Genomic DNA, 6,000 nt, shown 5'->3' on the forward strand with positions numbered 1-6,000 from the left:
TTAGCAGGTTTTGGGGGGCTTTTTTCCCTTGGCTCCTGCATGACAGAAAAAGCAATGTTTATGCCAGAGATACAAAAAATTATATTACTGCTCTGAGCTCAAGATTTTGACCTGTTTGATCTCGGATCCTAACTTTTATAAACATTTATCTAGGCCTTTCCTTTTAGATTATCAGCCCTTTAATTAACTGTTCCATCACCCTAAGCAACTGTTAGGCAAATCTAAATTTACATTTTCAAAAAGTGTCTACGTTGTTGGCTACCATGGAGCTGTTATAATTTGTAAAGCCAGTAATTTGAAAGCCCTTTAAGACTTTTTTAAAGGAACCTTGGCTGGAATATCATAAGCAGTGAATTTTATCTCAATACCAGCAGAAGGGTCAGCAGATTGGACATAAGCAGAAAAAAAAATAGAGGACTTACAATGCTAACTTTATAGTTGTAGATTTTTTTTTAGAAAGTTCAGATAATGACCACTCAGCTCTGAATTTTCCTTGGTGTAATTTGCCCATCAGTTTAAAAATGTAATGAGAATGGGCCATAATACAGCCAGCTGGAGTCCCAGAATACCTGGCACATCCTCATGTTTGAGAATCCCATTCCGTTTCTTATTAATCTCTTGAGAGCAAAGAAAATCCTATAAATCCTCTCAAGAGAATGTTGGGAGTCTGGACCAGCGTTTTAGAGAGAATATCGGGAGTCTGGACCAGCGTTTTAGAGAGAATGTCTGGTGGCTGGACCAGTGTTTTAGATAGTGGCAACCACTCTAGTGGCTTTTAATGAGCCATCCTGTGTCCAGCATTTAGAACGATTGTTTTTGCTCTGAGAAGATTTCCAGAAACAAGCAAGAGAAAAGAGCCACATCAAACAAAATATTAAATTAGGTGCACAGAAAGAATCAAAAGCAAATTCACTAGGAAAGATATGCCTCAGAGACAGGATGGAGATTCTGCAGGAATCAGACACTTTATACAGAAAGGACTTGCTGGAAAAGACAAAAGGTCTTTTATCATCCCAGCAGGGATGGAAGGGCTGTTATTAAAGGTGGCCTTATCACCAAAACAAACTCCTATGAAATCAAAAAGCCTCTACCAAAAAACAGCGAGGCTCTGCCTGAGAGAAGACTCACCAGGGTAGAAAAGCAAGTGGCAGACGCAGAGAGCTCAGAGGGCTTGAGTGAGAACTACACACCAGCTCTAAGAATCACCAGTTTCTTCCAGTCACAATCTTTCTTCAGGTTCTGTTACAGACACCACTTATGTAAACCTAACAACAGAGACAGGCTGTCTAACAGAAAGTGATATTTATTTGGGAGTAGGCATTGCAATGGGAATACATGTGCCATAGTAAACTATGTGCATATATATGCAACAATGGGGAGCCAGTTAATAAGGTACTATCCATGCCAAGGGGACAAGAGCAGGATAAAATAATTCACAGTGGCTCGGGCCAGGTGTGTGGAGGCACTGGCCGTGTGGGACATCCAGGCCGCCTCTCCACTCACTCAGCATTCAGTCTTCTCAGACACTCGCAAACTGCAGAGGAATTAGCCCTCCAAGGCCCCATGAGGCTGATTGCTGTTGACGGGTAAAAGCCTCTTCCCTCCCTGTCCCACTCACTGAGCAGCAGGAAGCCTCTGACAAGGGCCTGGCGAAGGGAAGAGAAGAGGCACCAGGGTGTGGTCCCAGTACCTTGCTACTTGCTGTCCATGGTGTCATCCCCATTGTCTTTGCCACTGTTTGCCAAGCTCTGCCTGCCTCAACGCTACACACAGCTCAGAGCAGGGAGCATGGCAAGCTCATGGGGCAGCTGGTGGGGCACATGGGGCAAGTGGTGGGGCCTGTGCTGTCCCCACAAGACTGGGGTCTGCAAAGGGACTCTGCAAGTGTGATTAAATTAAGGCTCTCGGATCGGATGGTCCCAAGTTATCCAGGTGGGCCCTGCATGCATCTCAAGGGTCCTCATAACAGGGAAGCAGGAGGGCCTAGACAGAAACAGAGGCTGGAGTGATGCAGCCATGAGCTAAGGAGGGCCGGCTGCCTCTAGAAGCTGGAAAAGACAGGAACAGTTCTCCCCTGGAGACTCCAGAAAGAACCAGCCCTGCCAACACCTTGATTTTAGCCCAGTGAGACCCATTTTGGACTCCTGACCTCCTGAACTGTATGGTAATAAACTTGTGTTGCTTTAAGCCACGAGGTATGTAGTAATGTATTACAGCAGCCATAGCAAAAATACTGTCCAATAGGGTCCAGAAATCACAGGTGGCTGCAGAGACCAGACAAGTGGCCCCTCTGCAGGTAAGCAACGCACCTCTCTGCAAACACTCCCCTTGTCTTAGTTCTGGTTGCAGACCCTCAGTGTGGAATTGGGCTCCCCTTTCTTAGCCACTCAGCCTGACATGCTGTTCCTGGCCTGGACCTCAGCTGATGGGGAGCTAAGGTTACAGCGGGGAGGAGACAAGTGTGCTCTATCCATGCAGGCTCAGGTCTGGGGAAACACAGACAAAGGTGGCTGGACTGGAAGTCCATGTCGATCAGTGCCATGCAGAGGTGGCACCCCAGCTGTCGGTGAGGTCTGTGGGTGCAGCAGGTCTTCCCGCAGCTTCCGCTCCCCCAACACCCTCCATGTCCCGACTTTGTCCACGCAGCCGTTGGTCTCTGCTGCCCTCCATCCCGTGGCTGAGGATTCATGCATGCCTGGACTACATGGTCTGGAGTCATGATCTACTGGCAATACTTGTCTATCATTGCTTTGGAATTTGGGATTGAGATGGGAAGGGCCAAATTTAGCATCTGCATTCCCACATAGCAACCTAATCAGGTTCCCAAAGCCTCTAGAAGCTCCAGGTTGAGCCTCCAGGAAGGCAGCACAGCTTGGGAGACAGTACCTGGGGCCACGTCAATGAGGGAAGGCTGGGGTTTGCTTCAGATAGCACTTTGCAGGGGGTGGGGCAGGCTGCAGTGACTCCCAGCACCACCACCTTGACTGCCCTATTTGGCTGTGGGGGCGTCTGAAAGAAGTGCTTACCCTGGGGAACCAGGAGGACTTCAAAGTCCTCTGGAGAAACCCACGGGCTCACAGCAGCCCCTCCATTCCCTCCACCTGAGGCGGATCTGTGCGATGAGGACTGGCAGGTCCCGAGCACCAGACTCCAGTCGTCACTCCCGCAGCTTGGAACCAACCGCAGCCGGCACGCAGGACAGACCTGTGCACAGAGCGCGGGTTTCACGGTGGGCAAAGATCAACGCCCTTTGGGTGGACGAGGTCTGCCTGGCATCAGCACAGCTGAGCATCTACTGAGGTGAACTTCCCAGGGGCAGAGAAACCGCGAACAACACAAGCCTGATTTAGGAAGAAAAAACTAGCGTGAAACAAGCCTTAGTACTTTTGGACATTGAGTTGAAAGCTGGGTAAATATCTTTATATTTTTTTCCCTGTCCACTAAAGGCCTCAGCGTGATGTCGCCTTTCCCCAGGAGCATCTGCATGTCTCCCCACGCGAGGCTCAGGCCCGGCTCTCAGCACGGGAGATTCACAGCCTTGGCTGGGCTGTTGTGAGACTTGAGGGCAGGGGATTGCTTTGCTCGTTTTCATGTCCCCCACAAGGCTTGGGACAGTGACTTCCACACACTGGGTATCCGACAAATATTTGATTGGGTTTTGTAAAATTCCTGTTCCCAAAATGCATCATTCTGAGAGAGTTTTTAAATCTTTCTTTTTTCCTTTTACAGATTTGGCCCAACTGAAATAATTGTGTGTATGGCTCTATTTGCCTAAACAAAGGCAAAAATATGTGTGTGGTCATGAGAGATCCCAGAGCCTAGTGGACCCCAAAGGGCACCTCACTCATTCATCTGACAACCTTCAGTTCCTCCTAAGTGTGGCTACTTCCTGAGGAAAGCACAAGTGACTCCCAGGCCCACTCAGAGCACCCGATCCCGACATCACAGGGACACCCATCTCCTTCAGAGGCCTGTGCAGCCCCAGAGCCAACCCTGCTGATGTCATGGCTTCCCAGGCTGGAGCTGGTGGGAGCCACATACCAGAGTCTTGGAGGGTGAGGGCTGGCACCAAGGAAAAGTGTGGGTTGGCCCCAGGGAGAGGATGGGCCCAGCTGCCCCCTGCTATGGGCATTCACTGTGACAGAAGCAACCAGCACTCACCTCCCAAGGGCCTCCACGGTGTGTGGAATTAGAGCCAAGTGTAATGAATGTCTGAATTTACAGCAGAGGAACATGAAAAATTGTCTCTGTTTAAGAAGGCAGGAAAACCTTTTTACTGTTGATATCAAGTTCATTGAAGTATAATGTGCATCCAACAAAATTATGCATTTTTAACAAATGGAAATATCATGGAAATACTCATGTGACTATCACAACTGATACACGGGTTTCTGTCCAAAAAGCTGTCTTTAGTCTGAGCCCTGGCCCGGCCAACGGCCATCTGCTGCTGAGTCTCTTGATGCCTGTAGGGTCTGTTATGATGACCCTCCTCCATGCCTGGTCTTGCTAATATGTACTCTCTCTCTTCTTGATCAGTCTAGGTTGGAGTTTATCAAGTTTGCCAGTCTCTTCAAAGAACCAACTTTTGGTTTTGCTAAATTTCTCTGTCACCTGCTCTTTATTTCACTGACTTCTGTTCTTTATTTTGTGTTAACTCTTACTTTGTGTTACTTTTGCTCTTCTTTTTCTAGCATTTTAAGGTGGAACTTCAGGTCACTGATTTTAAGCATTTCTTCTTTTGTGGATAGGCATTTAGAGCTATAAATTTCCCACTAACCAAGTATTGTTCTAAATGCTTAATTGGAATGATTAAAATTTTATACATTTTGTAAAAGTTTTAATCTGTAAAATTTACTCAGATTCACACATTCCCTTGAAGATGCCCCTGAAGCTTCCTTCGCGTAGCACTGGGGTGATGTGACACATTTAGGGCTGCCCCGGCTTTGTCCCGCTGGCTGTTTCTCTTGGGTTCGGGGAGCTGTGACCCAGGGATTGGTGGCCGTGGGTTCACTCAGGGATGATGACAGGAAGACAGATGTTTTTCACACAGTGTCCCTGAAGAGAAAATGCACATTAATTTTTTTTCTCTTGGATGTGCAGCATTGGTAAACCAAGTCAAGCAGAAAGGAGGTGGAAGGAAATTCCTGGCTTTCCTGGCAGCTCGTCTGTCTGGGCACTTCATGCGTAGTTTGTTCACTGGCACCAGTGGACCTGGCAGGTCCCATTCATGCAAACGTTGTCTCTGCCCCCAGGCTCCCTGCAAAGCACGCCAGGGTGTTTGTTTCTGTACAAACTGGATTTATCCCTCTGGTCAGTCAAGCCTGCTCCTGCAGATTTTAACCTGATTTGTTAGGGAGAGGAGAACTGTCGAGTGGCTGCCCCTGCTGGCCTCTTCCTAATAACTTCTGAGCTTGCAGATGGATTTCCACCGCATTTGACCTAGAGGCAGAATATCGAAGGCCTCTCCAGACGGCAGCGTCCCGCTCAGGACTGGAACGCATCCAGCCCAAGCAGAAATCTGCGTGGACATTCCTGGGATGGGATAGGATCCAACTGAGGATTGTTACAGGACCCCAGAGGGTCAGCTCTGTGCTGATATTGGATACCAGTGAGCAGTGAATTTGTGAGGCCTGGTGAACCAGCAGACTCGTGTGGAGCACAGACAGGCCTGAGAATAGAGACCAGAGATATAATGGGAGCTGGGAAGCTGGGCCCACTCTGGACAGAGCTGCACCCGGGACCAGCGGACACTGAAGAAAGGAGCCCAGGGCTTCTCTGAAGCTGACAAGACTGTCCACGAGAGAAAGGGTGCCTGGCTTCTCCTGGCCACAACATAGCCCCAGTGCAGACACAGCCAGGCCTGCCCTGTGGCCTGTGACCACAAGACTGCCTTCCTGGAGCCCAGCTGGGCCTGGAACTCAGAGCCAGGCTAGACACCTCCTCCACCCTTGCTGGCCGGCAGAGATCGGATCCCAGAGGTGTATCCAGCGTCTGGGCATA

At 49.1% G+C, this 6,000-nt stretch overlaps 1 protein-coding gene across 1 annotated transcript in view; it reads left to right on the forward strand.

Moving 5' to 3' along the window:
* FAM120B (family with sequence similarity 120B) overlaps positions 1–5,239 on the forward strand; it is a 117,707-nt gene extending 112,468 nt beyond the window's left edge. The window contains exon 11 of the mRNA XM_030809995.1: positions 3,730–5,239. The gene's annotated coding sequence lies outside the window, so the exon portion shown is untranslated. The remainder of the gene's footprint in view (positions 1–3,729) is intronic.
* Positions 5,240–6,000: the final 761 nt, after the last annotated feature.

This window comes from Nomascus leucogenys, chromosome 3, assembly GCF_006542625.1.
Source record: "Nomascus leucogenys isolate Asia chromosome 3, Asia_NLE_v1, whole genome shotgun sequence".
NCBI lineage: Eukaryota > Metazoa > Chordata > Mammalia > Primates > Hylobatidae > Nomascus > Nomascus leucogenys.